The following is a 19,054-nucleotide window of genomic DNA, read 5'->3' on the forward strand; positions in this document are numbered from 1 at the left end:
TGATTTTTAGGAATGCTGATATAGGTGACTGCTGACTATTTTGCCATGGCTCTGTTTACATTCCTTCTGCAATATGCATGGCCTTTAATAACCTGTGGCTCGTGGGGCACTGGGCTGTCAGGCAGGTAGTAAAATATTTTAATTACCCCTATGCACTAGACTGAGCCAGAGAGGAAGGGTGGGACTGGATGAAAGGAGTTCACTTCAAGCTTACTTTCTGACTGTCAAAAAAATGATAAAGCATAAGTCCTGACTATTATTATCCTTCCTTTCTCCATGAATGGCATTCCTTATGGAAAGAGTCGTTGGGGTGTGTGCAGTCTGTAGGTCCTGCTTGTTTCTGAATCACTAAAGATGTGGGAATGGCCACTGCAGAGTGATAACTTCATGGACTGTTACCCAGCAGGTCAGATAACACAGACTTGAGAGGGGAAGAGATTTCCTCCCCTTGGTGCAGGTATTTTTCTTAAACTCTCTTCCTCCCCTTCAAACTCTTAATTTCTTTTTTTTTTCTTCTTGACATCAAAACTGCTTCCTCCTGGGTTGAGGTCTTCAGCAGTTAAATTGTGCTCACGTTGAATAAATGAGAACCACTGTTGGCACAAAGTTTCTGAAATGCTGTTTCAATTAATTAATAAACAGGTAGGAAACTTTGCAGGAATACATGACCTTGCCTGCTCAATCTTTTCTGCACTTTTCCCTTTGTGGGCTGCTGTGTTCTTTGCTCATTACTTTTCTCATGTTATCCTTAGTGCATAATATGCAAATCAGTGAACAGATCACCATATTCACGTTTCTCAGCTACCTGGGCTTGGCAGGTCAAACACACCTGCCTCTGGCAAGGTTTGGGGAGCTCTAGAATGTGGACAACAGGGCTGCTGGAGGCTCACAAACGAGTTAAACATTAATTTTTCTACTGCTTTGTTCTAGCACTGTGTTCCCACCTTCTTGGGAATATAAGGCAAAGAGAATTTAATAATGAAGTAGATATGCTGTGGTTAAAAAAAAAAGGGGCTACTGGAGCTGGAAACCATGACCTGCCACTGAGTGAGTGTGCTCAGCATAGCCTAGAGTGAACAGTTTCCATTGTGTCACCCTATGGAGCTGGGAAAGAGCTAAAAAATTGTTTCTGTGCTAGGAATAGCACTGGAGTAGTGTTGCAGGAGTCAGTTGGTGGGAAAGGATTCTGGAAACTTTATGCAAAGCCTGTGTGTGGGATTCACGTTTCCAAAAAATGCTCACCTCATTTTGTGAAGTCAGGAAATACATTGTTAGGGAGGTTGGTTATGCACAAAACGTGTATTAGAGAATTCCTCCCTGTGCTTATGTTCACATCCAGGCTGTTTGGGCTGAATTGATGTTGTGATAGGCTTTTGAGGGCAAGAAAAATAGGCTGAATTGGTGAATTTAGTAAACTTATCTTTTTCTTGATGTGATTTCTGGCAGATTCCTGTCTCCTGAAGGCTGGAGAAGTGGGCACATGAAATGAAGTGACAGTAATGGGCAACCGTCTGTCTTCTCATCTCCCTCCAGTTTTGCTTAAGCCTTCCATTTTTCAGTGATAATGCTAAATGAAGTACGAGTTTGGACAGCAGCCAGGTGTCAGCACATGGCAGAAGGTTTTAATTCTGCTTTTAGAAACTAGATAAGTGGTGTGCTAATATAAGCTAATGCAAGCACAACCTCTCTTCTCAGTTGGACAGCTTGAGAGCGAGGATGATCATGACACTGCCATGTTGTAGAGTGTTGTGTTAGAGCTTGTTAAAGCTCTAATTATTACAGCTGTCTCTGTAACACGCTGTCTCGGTGTTATAACATCTATTTGATTATATGCAATGACAGAGCAACCAGATAGCATTAATTCCCTGTGACGCTTTTTATCTCTTGATTATGTACTTTTTTTTCACAATTGTGTTCAGACTCTGACACTGCTCAGGATTCATAACTGCTGTTGCCCTTTTCCATCCCCCTTCCCAGTTCCAGCACTGAAAGCTGTGTTTCTGAATAACAGGTTATGCATTTAGCTGCTTCCTCTTTGAGATTCCCTAATTTCTTGAGATGCACTGTGGACTCAAAGTGTGCTGTGGCTTGTGCCCAGTTCAAGCTGATTATGCTTGTACTCTGTGCATTCTGATGATCAGTGAAGACATCTGGTTTCAGTGAAGAAATTCAAAGCAGAATGCCTCTGAGTGCACAAATGGACTGAAATTAGTGTTTTTAACATTAACTGCAGCAGTGCTTTTCAGCCTTTTTTCCTCATTCTCTACAGATTTTAACCCCTTCCACTCCTCAGTAAGTCTGTGCTTGAGTTTATGTGTAATCCTCTGTGGCATAGGAGAAAGGCTGCTTTTATTTTGTGCCTTGCAGATATTTTTTTTCTAAGTTGTGGGATTACTGTAAATTGTTCTGAGAGATCAGTGAAAAGAAACTGCCCTTCTCTCCCTCTGTGAGACTGTTGTGGACCAGGAGTATTTCTCCCCTGCAATATGCCAGTGACAGAGGAGCCAGTCATCGGACGTGCTTTTGGCACTGAGAAATTTTAGAATCCGAGTCTGGGTTTGCACAGGGCAGTGCTGTTTTGAACAGATCAGAAAAAACCTGGATCTCAAAGGTCTGACTATTGCAGTGCTGGATGGGTGCATTTAAAACGTGCAGAGCCTCTCCCAGTGTTCTGTGATGTGATACAGGACAAAGCTGTGACAGTACACTCGGAAGTGGTCTCGATGGGTCCTTTGCCAGCCCGCTGTTTGCCAGCTGAATTTAGTACTCTCCTTCCCCTGATCAGTGAATAGATTTTCCTCAGATCCCCTTTTATTTTTTCAGTTTCCTCTCCCGCCTTTTTTTTTTTTTCCCCCGTGGAAGATGAAATCTGTCACAGGGGCTTAGATTTATGAACTGCTGCCTGAGTCGCTTTGTGTGATGTCAGGGCGGGAGAGGAACTGATTGTATCCTTAGAACTGGCTTAACAGAAAGGCTTTGGATAATTCCATAGATTTTTAAGATGTTGAGTTGGCTTAAATGATTAGTGTAAAAGCTCCAGAGAAGACTAAATATTTAAGGATTTATTCTGCCCTTACTTGTACCCATGCGTACCTCTGGATTTTCACGTTTGAATGAAGAAAGCAATTCTGCATCTCTCTTCCACTCCTTCCCTTTTTCACTTCTCCCCCACTCAGATTGCACAGAGTTGGTATTCTCTCTTCCAGCAGTTGGTGAGCATCTCTGGAATACTGCCAGGTGCACGGGAATGGGGGGAGACAGTGTGCAAGTGGGAGGAGTGGATCCCAGTGGCATGCAGGACATCCTTCCCTGTCCTTAGAAATGACTGCTGGATGCTGCTGTTCTCGTGATCCTGTGTGCCATCTGTGACAGTGCTGTAACCAGGAACTGTTCATTCATTCAAGGTGAGAGGCTCACTCAGCCTCAGGATTAACTTTTTGCAGTCCTGGGTGTTGTGCATTCATTAGTGAAGTCAGAATTCAGGGTGTGAAGGACTGACTTGGTCTATTCTGTTCCCTTGGAGTGTTTCATTAGCACTTTTCACAGTTACACGTGCAGCTAAGCTGTGGGTTTTGTCTTTGCTGGGTGGATTTTAGTTATTCCACTGACCTTCAGCTCCTCTTTCAGAAGTTTATGCCTGAAGGATGGTGCTTTGATGCAGCTCTGGGGCAGTGTATTGGTTTCAGTCCCATCACTGTATGAAGGTATGAGGGTACCTGGGCACCTTGCCTGGACTGGGTAACACAGCTGGCAAAGCCTGTACAGCCCAGACCAGGGCTCAGCCATTGTCACCGAGGATTGATTGATTGATTGATCAGCAGATGTATTTTCCTTCTGGACCCTCTGGTGTGGTGAGTCAGGAGGCCGAGGAGGTTGTGTGAACTGCTCCAGACTAATTGCATTAGCAGTAGCTGAACAGGGAATTATTTGCCTTTGCCTCCCAGCCAGCCCTCCCTGGTGGGTGTTTTCCTGCCACTGCTTTGTATCCTGATGGGTTTGGAAGCCTGAGCTGGAGAGAGACTTTGTATCAACCTCCTGCCAAATTGTGAAGTACATCAAGCCCTTAAAAGAGCACTCCTGGAATTGTTTAGGAGCCTTTGTTGGGCATCCTCAGTTTCATTGAGAATCCACTGCTGTCGTTGAGCTGTGGAGCTGATGAATGGTGGGTTCTCTGGGAGGAGTCTCTCAAATGCCACTTGCAAGAAAATTGATCTAATAACTGTAGCTCTGAGACAGGTTATAAACTGGGCATCTAGTTAGGCACCAGTTTTGTTATGACCTCTGTCCAGCCTCAACAAGCAAACAAGGGCACTGGTGTGTAGTGGATGAAGGAGTGTGTTGATTGTTCAAGATGTGGAGGGAGTTCTACCCCTGGAAAAAGCCAGAGGACTTTTTTTATAGTAGCTTTGAAGGGCACAGCATTTGCTGTGATGATTCACTACTTCTGCCAATTTGTAGTTAGAAGGTGGGCTCTCTTCATTCAAACTGATTGATGGTTCTGAAGAAAGCAAATTTAAGTTGGTTTTTAATCCTTTTTTTTCTTAAGTAAGAGCATTGCTTTTCTCCCAGCTGTACAGAAAATGAATCTGATTGCTTTCAGTTGTTCCTGTGTGGAATTCATTTATGTTCCCTCACAGTAACTGAGGAAGTGAGTGACTTTTTCATTATACTTTTGTTAGTACAGATTGACATAGAAGGTCCCTCTTGATCTTTTATGAAATGGAATCATGTGATTCAGGAGAAGAGAGAAAATCTTTTAAGACTTGTCCCTCTCCCCTGCCTGAGGTAATCTTTTTTTTTTAATCATTCTTGTGCAATTAAATATTTGCTACTGCTTAGTAAAAACATTTGGAATTTATCACCAAGCTGGCAAATGGTAAAGCTTGAGAAGCTGGTGATGAGCCTGTAGAGCTTTGGAGTTGATATTGGAAGGCTGTGAGCTCTGAGGGGGGTCTGACCTCAGGAATCCTGGGTCAGGACAGAGTCAGAATGACACTTGGGCCTGGGTGAGAAACTAGGTCCAAGTGGAACTCTGGAGTAAGATTTATCATAATCTGGCTGTTGTCCACTTGTTACTTGAAAACAAAGTAAAAACTAAACTGAAAACTGAGCAATGCTGTAAGTGTTGCACTGGAGTAGCTACTTTTGCTATAGAAATCATTGTTCTTTTTTTTTTTTTCTAAGAGGATAAGGCATCATCTTCCTTTGCAATAATCAAGATTCAACATCAGAGAAACCAGTACATTAATTTAGCTGGTATGCTGTGGCATTTTTTTTATGCTTAAAATACATACTGAAACTGTGTGTTCCTGACTCTTTCCTTCCTGTAAAAAATTCTTCGAAGTATGTTTGTATGTATATATACGTGTAAAAATATTGTATATATATGTGTAACAATATTGTATATGTACATGTAACAATATTTTGATGAGCTGCTTCTATGTCTGACTTATATTTGACATGCAGAAGTTTGGGTGTTGAAAGGCAGTGGCGAGGTTCCTTCAGGTTTGTTTGCTTAAGGATGCTCTGGTTTATAACTGGGGGGGATGAGGAATGGGAAGGTTGCTTTTAACCCCCGTGACAGATTGCCAGGGGAACGAGGGCTATAAAGCCATTTATTTGGCTGTCCTCTGGGGAGAGTCAGCCATCCATCCAGCTGAGTCAGCGGGAGCAATGTGGCAGGGCAGACCTGCCAGCCAGGCAGCCACTTAGAAAATGTGTGAGCTGCTGCTGGGGATTCGTTTGCTCAATCACATTAGTTTAGTGGGTTTCGAGAGGAGAACTGACCAGGAGGCCCCTGAAGCAGCCCCATGTGAAGGAGAGAAAACTGTAATAAATAGTATTTTTCGTGAAATTGTCATTTCAAACTATAAACACTTAGCAGCATATTTCTTCATTCCAGTGTGTGTTAATATCTCTGTGTGGCTCAATTTGCAAGACTTAAGACAATATATCAGTTTTGAGTCCACTTCTGCCCAGCAACTCCCATATTGCTTCCTTTCATATCATTTTCTGTGCTTTAACCACCCCTCATCAATTGTTCCCTTCTCACCTTCTTTGAAGGCTCAGGAGCTCCAAGATAACTGACACTTTCCCATGTGAATCATGGAAACACCTGTATTTGTACCCCTGACCACTTTTTATCCTGTTTTTATCAGTGAAGAGCCAGGCCAGCTCACGTTACAGTCAGCAGGGAGCAGGAGCTGGGTGGCAGTTTGAGGAGAGTGGCACTCAGAAATGAGCTTATGAGCTCACTGGAAAAGGAATTGCAAAAACTGGCTTCTAAGTGGCATCAAAAACCTGACTTATTTCTTTTCAGAAGGAAATGGAGAACAAGAGATCTATACTATTGAGACGCTGCCTCATTTATCTGCATCTTCTGTAAAATCTTGCATATAATTAAAATGCCACAAAAGTTGAGCTGGAGTAAAAAAATATGGGATCTCTGTTAATATTGAAGGAGCCCTTTGACTTATACCAGTTGAGAATCTGAGGTTTATATAAAAGACTGTTAATGAGGAAGATGCTTTAAAGCTGGGTATTATAAATGCATTTTTAAGTGGAAGAAACCTTTTTTTCATTGCTGGTATTTAAATATTGTCATTGGCTATAAATAGTGGGTAAGAAAATGGGGACATTCATACATTTATGTTTTCCAGTCTTGGTGACTTGAACTTGTTTTCAGTAGAAGCTCTTCCAATGCATGCTGACTTGCAAAAGGAGATTGCAGCATTCTTCATTATACTGGAAAGCATATTTTACCACAGTGGGTTTCAGCAGAAATCAATGTAGAATACTGTACTTGTAAGGAATATTTTAAGTGTTTTATTAACACTAAAGAAGCTCCCCTTTTCCCCAAAGATATTTGGGTTGCTTCACTTTCATTTACTTATTTTGTGACATTTTCATTACTTTCATTCTGTAGGAGGCTAACTGCATGAGCTCACCTGTTTGTGTTTTGAGGAATTAGCCATTAAATAGCAAGGACTTAAAATCTTCTTTGATTGATTACATGTAAATGTCTGCATTGCAACAGTAATTCAATGTAGCAGCCATTGCTTATGAAGTGTAAAGTAATTTATCCTGCTAATAAAACATCATTGTATGCTTGATAAGAGAAAATATTAAATTCATTTCTATTATATTAAATTTGTTCCTATTACTCTATATTTTCATATCTTGATTCTGCTCAAATTTCTGCTGTAATATGAGAAAATAGTCTATCACATCTTGTCAGGAAGATGACTTTGAAATCCTTTGCAGTGGAAAAAATCAAGACAAAGAACTGCCAAACAGAAGTTGCATTCTGTGAATGTAAATAGGTTCTGCACCGTAATTAGTGATTTTCTAGGGCTGGACTGGAGGCCCTGTATTTTCATGGGAAAATCCGTTTGATGTGTACCATCCCTAATTTCTGCAGTACTGAATAACCAGGCTCTAATTCGGTTGTAATGAACCATGTGTTAATGCTACAGCCTTCTGTCCAGCCAGAAGCCAAAACACCATGTCTGACTTTGTAATGAATCTTGCAGTCCTCTTATTGACTCCATGGGTAGGCTTTTGTTCCAAATCTGCCCTCAAATATTGCTAGTTCTCATTGAAGCCTACAATGCATCCTACATTTGTGCTTGGCTTTGCTCAATTCCTGGACTTTCCTGGAAAGCATGAATGCTTCAAACCATTTAGGGATTCTTTTGTTTGTTTACTTGTTTCCTTGTTAGTTTTGGAACAGTGGGATTTAAAACAGTGGAACTGACTTGAGCTGTTTAAACTTCAGTTCTATTTCAGCTGGGTTTGTTTCTATTTTGTTTCCTTTTTTATTTTAGGCTGTGAGTCACATGGAACTACCACAGAGCTGAGGGTTTGCTGTGTATCTCTGGGTAGAGAGATGTATTCTTGCAGCCTCCAGTTTCTTAGTAGGTCATTAAATAATGAACACGTGAACACTTGTTTCTTTGTTCTCATCAGTAACTTTTGCATGTGGATTGTTTTGGGTTTTTTCCCCCTCAAATTATTTTCTGCTACAAAGTGGGTTGGTTTTTATTTCATTTTGACTCTGATGGAAATCTTGCAAACAGAACACGCAGTTTGGTGTGGGTACAGTCAGACCTGGGAAGGTATTGACTGACTTCATGGACTGTTTAGTGCTGAGGATGATTTATTCAAATACTGATCAAATGCACAGAGCCTGAGCAAGTGGAATTCCTCCTTCCCTGCATGAGAAGTCTGTGAGACCCATTCTGTTGTGCTTGTGTTCTGCAATGAGTCCTGCACTGGGCAGAGCAATGTTCTTCGAGCACCTTCCTTCAGTCAGCAGCTCTGTGATCCGTGGTGGAGTGGTTGTGGTCCCATCCTTGTGGCTGGGAGGGAGGGACCTTGCATGTGCCTACATGCAAAGCTTTGGGAATGTACTTCCCAAAGCTTTGGGAATGTACTTCTGATAATGAAAGATTGTTATCAGTTGTGCAGAAGCCTTATGGGCGGCTCCCACGGGATGTAGCTAAAGAATACATGGGTGTAAACTGGTGTCCCTTGTAAATCTGGGGCTATGAGGTAGGTTTCTCCCGAGTTTTGTTGATTTTCAGGCATGTGTACGGCCCCGTAAGTTTACATATAGAGACTCTAACCCAATTCAAGTGAGCACTTGTATTCTTTGTCTGCACAGCTTCTCCACATTAGCATAGTTGTTACTCCTGAGAGTATGTGTTCATTCATTGCATCTCAGTGTGGCAGTCAAAGAATTAATTACTCTGAGAAGGGACAGGCCTCTTCTAAAGAGTTTCACAACTTCAGCCTTTAATGGATCTCTGTCCCCTGCTGAGGCTGCACCGCAGCTTGTCAAAGCATTCGCGGCGGCTCCACGGGTCAGTGGCTCCCAATGCAGAGACAGTGTTAGAGGAACCGTGACACTGGTTCCTAAGGCTGATTTACTTGGAGTTCGGAGGGAGCGAGGGGAACAGGGAGAAGGGAAATTGTAAGCCCTTGAGTCATTGTTCACAGGAAACGGATTTTTGAAATTCTCATTTAAAAAAGAAAAAAAAAAAAAGTAGTACTTTATTTAAGCCCGTGTTCCTTGCGCGCTCAAGCGCTCACCTCGCTGGTTGCTTCCCAAACTGATTGCCTAAATGGCCTGGCTGCAGAGCTGCTGGATGTTTGTTTCATTATCTAATGTCACTTATTGATTTTCATTAAAAACATGTCAGCATTGATTTTTCTAAAGCACCCTCGGAAATGCATTCTGACCCTTTTTTATGTTGGATCCACTGCAGAGTCTCCCACTGAATTGGTCTAAAGCAGGATTATTTTCTGCCTAAGAAATGTTGATTAAATATTTTGATGTATGAGGGGTTAAGACTGCTTTAAGAACAAAGCATGCCACGGGGAAATGAACTGAGACAAGGGAGAAGCTGAAAGGGAGGATGCTATAAACCAGGCACTTTGTCCATTCATGCATTGTTATTTAAAGTTAGGGACCGAAACAAGCTGAAGGTTTGATCCTGTGTATGAGCATCAGTTCACACACCAGATTGTATTGACATGATGCTGATATGAGAAAGGAGATATTATTTTTAAATGTTGTTAAATCTGAGTACGGAAAAGTACTGTTTCTTCTCTTATCTCGTTACCAGGAGTTTTCAGGGAGCCTGGCATATTTGTTTCTTGAGTTGTAAAATGCTGACAGTCACAGGACTTAAATGGATCAGCTGGTTTTGTCATATGCCTGTGTTATTTTTCTGCTCTCCTCCTCTGGGTCGTTATGCTTATTCCTCATATATGAAAAATCAGTTATTACACACGTTATGGGGATGTGCAGTGACATGTGAATGATGTTCTGGGGTCCTTTAGAGCAGCTCCAGCATAGCTGCAGGACACTGAGCTCACTGCTCCAAGACTTGTGCTTATATTCCTGCAGTAGTTAATGCTGGGGCTTCACAGAATTGACACACAGCTGAAGTTCAGTGACTGGAAAGTTCTGGTACTGGCGAATTGACTATTGAATTTAAAGCAGTGGCCTGGTTAGGGTAGCAGTGGGTCACAGAAATCCAAATTCGTGTCTGAGAACAGGAAAATACTTTCAGAGTCAGCTTTGTGTGCATCTCTTTTTAAAGTTAAGCTAACTGGTTTCCCGATAATTTTGAATTGCTGCCCCCACCCCATAATCTGGCCTTTGAATAAATCAACCCTCCCTTGGTTTTCCTCTAGATTTTTGTATTTCTGAGGCAGAAAGTGTGATTGTACATTTCTGTACAGCAGATTTGAGGAGTCTCTCAGAGAAATAACACTCTACATTCACTATGTAATTTGATAGCCTTGTTTGCCTGGCTTGGATCACAAGATTTGCAAAGATAAATTTGTTTGTGGGAAAAATGAATTTGAGGTGTACATCTACTATTACATCTCTTATATTTTTACACTGCAAATGATTTGCAAGAAAATGTGTTACTTCAGTAGTACCTGGTGAGGTAGAGGGAGTGTGTTCACAGCTGATGGAAACAACTCTTGTGTTGCTGGAGTATAACCCTGGCTCTGCTTAGTTAGCAAAGTGTTTCAAGTTAAGTGGTACAGTTTTGAGAAGAAAAAAGTATAACTGATAGAAAGAATATCAGGAAACTCGGTTTGAATGAACAACTCAGTGCATGGAAGTTTCCAGCTCTGAGATTCTTGACCTGCCCTAGTATTCCTTCTTTTTAGGAGGAGAGTATGGGGGGAAAGTACAATTAGAATCTCTCAGTGTGGGTATTTGTGTACTTCTGCAAAAAAATAACAGCTGATCAGGTGTGACTTCTGTCATCTGCATTACAAAGCTGGAGAGAATAAAGCTCAGGACTTTGCTCCTGGGGGTGAGTGTGACAGGCTGTGCCATAGTGTCTGTTGCAGTGGTTCTTGACCTTTTGATCACAGATACAAATACCCCAAGGGGGAAGTGTCTGAGTGCCTCTCCATGTGCACCTCAGTGGATGCCTCTAAAACCTCTGTACTGAGATCACAGTTTACCTCCTCAGTGCATATTCTTAAGGTATCTGCCTTTTCTTCTTCCTCTTTTAATCTGCACCATTTTATTCATTGTACTCTTAACTGCTTTTAATGCTTGCTGTTCTGCAGGACAGTAGATTTTTGGGATTGACACCCTTTTGTATTCCCTAAGGGTTTGAGAATGCATCTGTTTAAGTGGGACCAGGTGGTCCCACATGCAGCACTGCCCAAACCTCACTGCCACCTTCCACCTCTGGCAGGTAAGTCAGTCAGTCTCTAAAGGACGACAGACTGGGCAGCTCCCTGGTGCCCTGTGCCAGCTGGCTTTGCAAAAGCACCACCCTCTTGTCTCTTCGTGGCACAGCCCTCATGTAAACGAAGCTATTGTTGCACAAAGCTGGGCTGGAGGAGCAGAGTGGTCCATAAACCCCTCGGAGCTCCGGAGGTGGCCCATTTCAGAGCTCTCCCAGGAATGCAGAAGAAACCCCCTAACGTGCCCGGCCAATTGTGCAACTCTACACGGCCGGCTGGAGGGAGGGGACTGGGTTTCTTCCTGACCCCCACCTGTCAGTCAGCTTAGCCCTAAAGGATAAGCTGATCTTTTGAAGTCAAGGCTTAAAATTGTTGAGGCTGGAGGGCATTTCTAATAGGTTACTGGGTTAGCAAGGAAAAGCAGCAGCACTGTGTATGGTATCAGCTTTGCTTTGATCACACGCTGTAGTGTTGTGCACACACACATGAATTTAACAGCTATTACTTACTGCTTACCTCCACTGTCTGCATTACTAACTGAGAACCAGAGGATGTCTCATACAGTCCTCTCCTTGAGCTTCTGGAGCTGGCCACTAATGAAACAATTCTTTTCCCTGATTAAAACAATTTAGGAGCAATGCCTGAACTCTGACTTGTGGCATGTGTGTAAGTGTAAAATGCTGTGAGGCTGCCCCAGTTTGGAGATTTCAGTGCTACTGAAATACAAAAAATAAAAGCAGACACTGGCACAAACCTCCCCAGAGCAATGCACCGAAAATACGTCTGAAGGGGAAACACCTTCTTCACCCCCTCAAACAGCCACACCATAAATTTTCTCCCTCTTTTGGTTTTAGTACTGTTGTAAAAAGCCCAGGCCTGCTTTAAAAGACCTGAAACTTTCTCTTACAATGGCCGGGGCTGAGCTTTGAGGCACTGCCACAACTCATTGTCTGGGGAAGAACCCTTGCTGGGAAGGCTGTGATTTATATCAGCCTGCCTGTCATGGGGTGAAAGGAATGCCCGGTTTTTCATTTTGATCAAATGTTAGGTTTGAAAACCACCCACTGCTGTAAACTCAGTTGGAGTGGAGAGATGAGATGGAGCACATTGCATGCTTTGTTGCTGAGATAGTGTTTTTAAGGCTGGCTGAATCTGTTTCCCATTGCTGAGTGCAGGGAGGAAAGATGTGGATTTAGAGAAGGGAAAACTAAACTGAGTACCTTTTTTTTTCCTTCTGCTTTCAGTGAAATAGAAAATGGGGTGAGGGCAGTTCAAGAATATATACTGTCTTCAGTGCAGACACTAAAGAAGGCAAAATCTTTGGTGTAATTAATTTGGAGCCTAAGTAGATGAATCTGTAAAGAAGATGGGGGTGGAATTTTTCAAAGGGGCTGGCACAGATCATCACCTAGTTCTTCCTGAGAGCTGATGGACGTGCCTTTATGCCTAAAACTGCAGGGGGAAGACACCAAAATAATTTTGTTCTGTAATTGGATTTATCATCTTTAATCAGACTTCTTCAGTTTCTCCTCTCTCGTTTTTCCCCTGCCTTCTGTTAAGGAGCTTTCACATGGACTTTCCTTTCTGAAAGTTTGGATGCTGTTACAGTTCTAGAACCATGATACTCTTTCTGTTTAAAATGCACAATAGTTTCTGTGGCTTTTTCTTCTCTTGGCTGTGTTGGCCACAGCTCAGAGGACTTTCCCTGGTTTCGAGTTTCATCACAAATTTCCAGCTTGGGCTGCCTTTAAGGTATAAAAGCATCTGATCCGAGTTTGTGGCTTTGAATTTAAGTGACATTCAGTTTCTGGTCTTTCTTAGGTTAATTCTCATTTTGGCTGCGTTTCATGATGTAGAATAACATTTTTACCTTGTTAATATGGCCTATGTTTACTTTGTCTTAAAATGAGCATCGAAAAATTGGAATCTGAGACTTTAAATTATGGAGTTGGGAGCAGTCCTTCCTAAGATCACATTAAATAAAAGCTGTAAGAAGTTCCTATGGGCTCATGTGTTAAGAACATAAGGAATTCTGTGCTGTTGAGTGTCTGTAGTCTCGTGATCACAATCTGTAGATAGTCTGTGTGATGCCAGTGAGTGATTTTTTTATGGTTAAGGGTTGACTAGTACGAGTAAGAAAAACATTGTATCTTACCTGCCTCTGCTGCTGTTCCATTTGTAAATGTAGAATTAGAAGATGTAGATAATTCCCCTGCTCTGCCACTACAAGCTGTATAACCTTGGGCAAATCATGTCTGTGTTCACCTGATCCAAGGAGCGATAACACAGTCTCACAGGGGTGCTTTGAAACTAAGCACGTCCCAGATTAAAATATTGTGGTGACAGTGGTGAAAAAAATACCCAGTGTGCTCCAACCAGTGCATTTGATCAGTCCTTCAGGTCAGGGGAGATTTAAAGGCCATCTGTGGTATGACTCCATTGACTTATATAAACCAGGATCAAACGTGATTCATGTATTTGTGTGGTCTGACCCCTTTGAATTCTCTGGTCAAGTTCTGTTAGGAGGGAGGGAAGCACTGAGGTTTGCTATCAATTTTTATGTGCCTGTCTTTACATAAAACAAAACGCTGTCAACAGCTGATCAGAAGACTTTTGTGTTGCAGTTTTTTATCCCAGTTTCGGGGACACGAGTAGCAAGTTGAGATGTGCCTTTTAAATCACAATATAAAAGAGCTCTGAATGTTTTCAAGGCAGTTAATGTGGGTATTATAAAGTAAATGATTTTCTTCCCTCTATGAAATAATTTAATTCCAGAGCTGCTGAACTAGAACTCTAGCTATTATTTTATGAATGCAGTTCAAAAACCTTTTTTTTTACCATCTCCTTCTTTTAAACCATAGAGATTATACCTTTATTGGTTTTATATTTCCAGGCATAAGGAGAGGAGTTATTCTGTGGCCACGTAATTCTGGTCCCAGCTGGAAATGACCAAAAGGGCTGACTGATTACAGAACCTAATAGTGCTCTGCAGAGGTGGTTTGTAAATGTAGGAAGAAATCCAATGTCTGTTTCATCAGGGCATCAAAGGCTGAGTTTTTGAGCATCAGTGCTAGTACTAATTCCCAGCTGGAATGTGTTAACTGCAGGCATTATTGTTAGACATGGCAAACATCAGGTAACATTGCACTGTGGAGCTGGAAATGATTCTCAGACTTCTTACAGCTCTCATTCTTCAAATCTACATCCTGCATTTTTCTTCATAAAGTTCAGATCTGAATTTCTTGCTTTTTGGTATTAACTTTGTGCTTGTTCTGTTTAACATGTGATTTGCTAGTGGGCAGAGTACTAAATGCCAGTGTTTTGGAGTGTCTTTGTCAGTGATAAAAGGAGGTTATCAAATGAAAAATACAAGTGTAAGTTAATTTCCAATGCTCTTTATTAAGTACAATGAATTGGAGACTTCGCATTTCTGTATTTTATTATGTATTCATATTTAATTGCTGCATTTCTATCATGTGAATCGATCATCTTCATGTGTGATGTCATTTGTTTCATTTGTGGGCTTTCTAGAAGAAAGGTGAAATTATTCACAGCAAAAACTGAGAAAATGCAAACCCCAAACTTAGATGTGATAGGAATTATTATAACTTCAGAGTGGATTATTGCTTACTATTAATATACCTAAATATCTGATTCCTTGTTACAAGGTTAAAATGTTACCTCTTGCAGGATAAGTGGGTACTTAGGAGTCATAGAAAAGAAAAAACATTTGAACTTATTACTGTTATCTTTGACTACATAGGTGGTGAGAATTAGGGAGTCCTTTGAACCAGTCCTGTTGGGCCCTGGAAGATTGGGGACCTCAGTATTTCCTAGAAGGACTTAAGCCACAGTCCTCTGATGGAGAGAGATCTGAAAATAGCTGGAGGGGTCAGCTCTGATCTCTCTTGTGAGACTGGAATTTGTCCAGGGGAGTTCTTATCTATGATGTTCCCTCCCACACCCAAGTTTTGTGCTGTTTATTGCACACATTTTACTGAGCAGAAAAGGAGGACTTCTGAAAGCTGCCTTAAAACCACAGACTGAGGGGTCCAGGGGAAAGAGGGCAACTTCTTTTTACTTCCCGTTTGCACAAATAATTCTCAGATTAAGGATTTTGGATGAGAAAGAGGGGCTCAAGTCTGGCATGTGTGGCCCCCAGGTGCGGTTCATATGGAGCAGCCTGAACAAAATGCTCCATTTCAAAAAGCCACTGCACAGCTTCCCACTCTGTTCTCAGGGAGATGATGAAGAAGAAGAAAGACGGGGACTTTGCAGCTGATTAATCACTGGGAAATGGTAATCACTGCTGGTGTGTTTGGGGTCATTATTCAAGGACTTTCAGACAGAAATAAACCGAAGAACTACAACAGTAGCTTTCTCTAATTATTTTTCTGTGCTCAGCCCTACTTTGTGTATTGAGCAAACCATTTCTCTTCTTCCAGTTTCTGGTCGATGATCTCTGGGGCGCAGATTCAAACATTTGATTCCAGGAGCTCGGATGTGCCCGTATTTACGGCTTGAAAAGAGACCATTTATCATGGAATTAAGTCAGGCCCTAAAATCACAGCTAAGGTTTTGTAGCATATTTAAATTCATATATCTGCTTGCAAAATATTTGGAGGTGGATCTTTGCTGTGTGTAAATTGGCACAGCCTCTCCAGAGCAGAAAGAAAAGGAGCAGATTTACGCCCGCTCAAGTTTGGACCCCTTGGATTTTTCTTTTCTCTTCCACGTGTGTATAAATGCACTGAGGAAGAAGACAACCCTCTTTAATCTGGGGAGAATTTAGACACTAATCAAGCACTAAAGAGGCACCATGCCGAGGCTGAGAGCTAAAATCCTAAGGATGAAATCAAGTAATTGCTTTATCTTTTTCTTTTCAGGCATCTAGAGAGATGCTTAAAGGCAAAACTAAAAGTAAATGAATGAATCAAGCCAAGTGGATTTAGGAGTGGATGGATGTATTAAACTTCCACTGAAAATAGCAGCAAATAGGTGACTTTCTATGCAGCTTACAAAGGCTAACACTAGGCAACAGCAGCATTCAGGCTTCAGTGTGGTTCTCTCTGACTTGGTATATGCTGTAAGCATCCAAATAATGGGAAAATGTGCTTAATAAAGGACAAAAAGGTTGGTATGAGCTTTTTTAGAATAGCTTGTAATGAATAAGCTACCATAAATACTTTGTTCAGCAGTTAACTGTCTTCATGTTGGTAGTTTCTCTGATATTCTTATATTTGCCCAGACCCTGAACAATTGAAGCAGTGATTTAGTGATTTTTCTCATGAATATAATTTGAGAGAATCATATTCTCAGAAAGGAGCAAGCCAAAAAGTCTAGGGGAGGGAGAGCAGGGAAGAGTAGGGCACTATTGTTAAATGAGCTATTCAGTCTGCAGAACAACATGTCCCTTTTACTGTTACATTCTGTTGCAGCCAGTTTTCCAAACTTTGCTATAGGTTGAGATCTGTTTATTGGTACTGGAGAACTTTTTTTCCCCCCCTTAGCTTTCTCTCATGTAGATGATTTTATGCTTCTCATCTAGATTAGGAACAAAAAATGCAAATTTTTTAATCAGGTTTGGGTAACGAAGCTGTTTCCAAGAAAAAAGTTCCAGGTTTGGATGTTAGGTCTGGGCAGAGAATTTACAGTATTTTTGAGCTCACTTTGTCTAAGCCAGTAAATTTATAGTGATACAGTAAATTTAAGTAAGGTTAGTAATAGAAAGGTTTAAAAAACATCAGATTATTTATAACAAGGAGGCCCCTGGCATGGCAGTTGCTTGTTCAGTATGTGGGAAAACTACTGACATCAACTTCCAACTGCAAAATCGGCAGTTTACACTAGGGAGTGAATTTTGCTTAAACCCCAGAGGCTGTGCTTTCACAGGAGCTCAGCCTGCAAACAACTATGGGAAGAAATGACCAAATTTCTAGAGCCCGTAGGTTGGGTTTGAGAATTGGTGCCTCTGAGTTCTGGCTGCTACCAGACTCCAAGTGCAGTAATGCAAGTTAAACCTGCAAGATTGCACCCTAGATGTGTTGCAGCTTTAATTTTGGCCCCTGAGAAGGGCAATTAACTCGTACAGACCTAATGACAGCTCATCTGCACTTTAATTAGCAAGGGCTGTGATCATCTTTAGTACAGGAGCCATACAAAAATGCCACTCACATTTCACTTTAAGTGTTCTGTGTCAAAGACACCATCACCCAGGACTGAACTGCTGCTATTAAATTTCATAAACAATCATTTGAAATAAAGAGTTGTCACCAGAGTAGACTTAAGCAGCATTTTAATGTAGTATCAAAGGCACTGCTGCACAGTGAACAGAATCACAGAACTCCCCTCCAGCCATGAAGGAAAGGTCATCAGGTCCTGGTCATACTCACCTGAGTGGCCAGGTATGACTTGTGTGTGATTTATCTCTTCCTTCTGGAAGTTACAGATGTCATTTGAGAGGTCATGAAGCAACCAGATGTCTCCTGGCATCTGCTCTGGAAACACGGACAAAGCATGTGTGTCAGTCCTGGCTGGTTCTGGGAGCTGGTTCTCACTGACTTCACTCCCAACAGAAAGAATCGTGGCAGCAGAACAGTAATAAATTCAAAACAATGAATGTCATGGCCACACTGAAGGAATATTTACATTTTGGTTTTTGTATCCACTTTTGAATATGTCTGATTTAAGGGCACTATTAAGTCTCTGGGCTTGACTAGGAGATCTGAGTGCTACAAACACTTGCTAACTGATTTTAGAGAATGAAACAGCATTCAGCTTTTCCCCTTGGATGCCTGTGTTCCTGCTGTAAACCTTCCCTGTGCAGGGATCAGCAGCCAGCCAGCTGCTGGGAGTGTGCACAGATGCTGCTGCTCATTTTAGCAGCGAGGACTAGAGAGCTTTGAGGAGTTGGTTTGTGAGGAAATCAAGTGATACCTGGTCAGTGCAGAGGAGAGGGCAGAATGCAAAGCCCAGGAGCAGCAGTTGTAGGTCAGGCTCTCCAGTCCCTTAAGCATCTTAGTGGCCCTTTGCTGGTCCTGTTGCAGTGTCTGTGACTGTCTCCTGGAGAACACAGGATGTGCACAGCAGTGCAGCTGTGCTCTCAGTGGTGCTCAGGATCCCCTCCCTCAGCCTGCTGGCAACACTTGGGCAAGATCAAGGAGAAAAATCACTTTAACCCTTGTGCCCTGACTGTCACCCCCAGAGCCACGTATTCATCGATGTGTCCCATGTCTCCATTAGCAGTGGGGTTGTGTGAAAGAGCAGCACAGGGCGATGGTTTGGGGGCCAAAGAGGCACTGACAGTTCCTCCACAGCAGCCCTTGAAAAGCAGCAAATTTCCCTGGACAGCAGATCAGGTTGGCAAATGCAGAAATGGAGAGTTACGAGCCTGTCAAAGATGAGATGTGTAACTGTACCTCCTAAACTACATCCCAGGGAATCCTGGAATCAGGGAAGTGAAATGGTAACATTTAAACTGTGCTTGCTCAAGGTAGTGTGAATTACAGACATTAACACCTCATGCCTACTGGCATCATTATTCTCTGCAGAGATAAACAGTTTATAATAGTTAATAGATATTCAGTTCATTAGGAATATAACAGTAATTTTCAACAAAACGAGTACGTACTTTTTAACTATTCAGTCACTTTTAGAATTACTAAACAGACTTCTTTAATTCTCCAATCAATTCAGCAAGAATAGTTCTTTTTGACTACAGTAAGACTAGATGAGTCTGAATTACAATGAGTTTGGTACCTTGGAGCAAGCTAATGGACTGTAAGGGGAGCTGCCAACGCCATCTAGAGTTGAGGCTGCCTGGGATTTT

This window comes from Manacus vitellinus, unplaced genomic scaffold, assembly GCF_001715985.3.
Source record: "Manacus vitellinus isolate BGI_N305 unplaced genomic scaffold, ASM171598v3 scaffold_31_pilon, whole genome shotgun sequence".
NCBI classification, from domain to species: domain Eukaryota; kingdom Metazoa; phylum Chordata; class Aves; order Passeriformes; family Pipridae; genus Manacus; species Manacus vitellinus.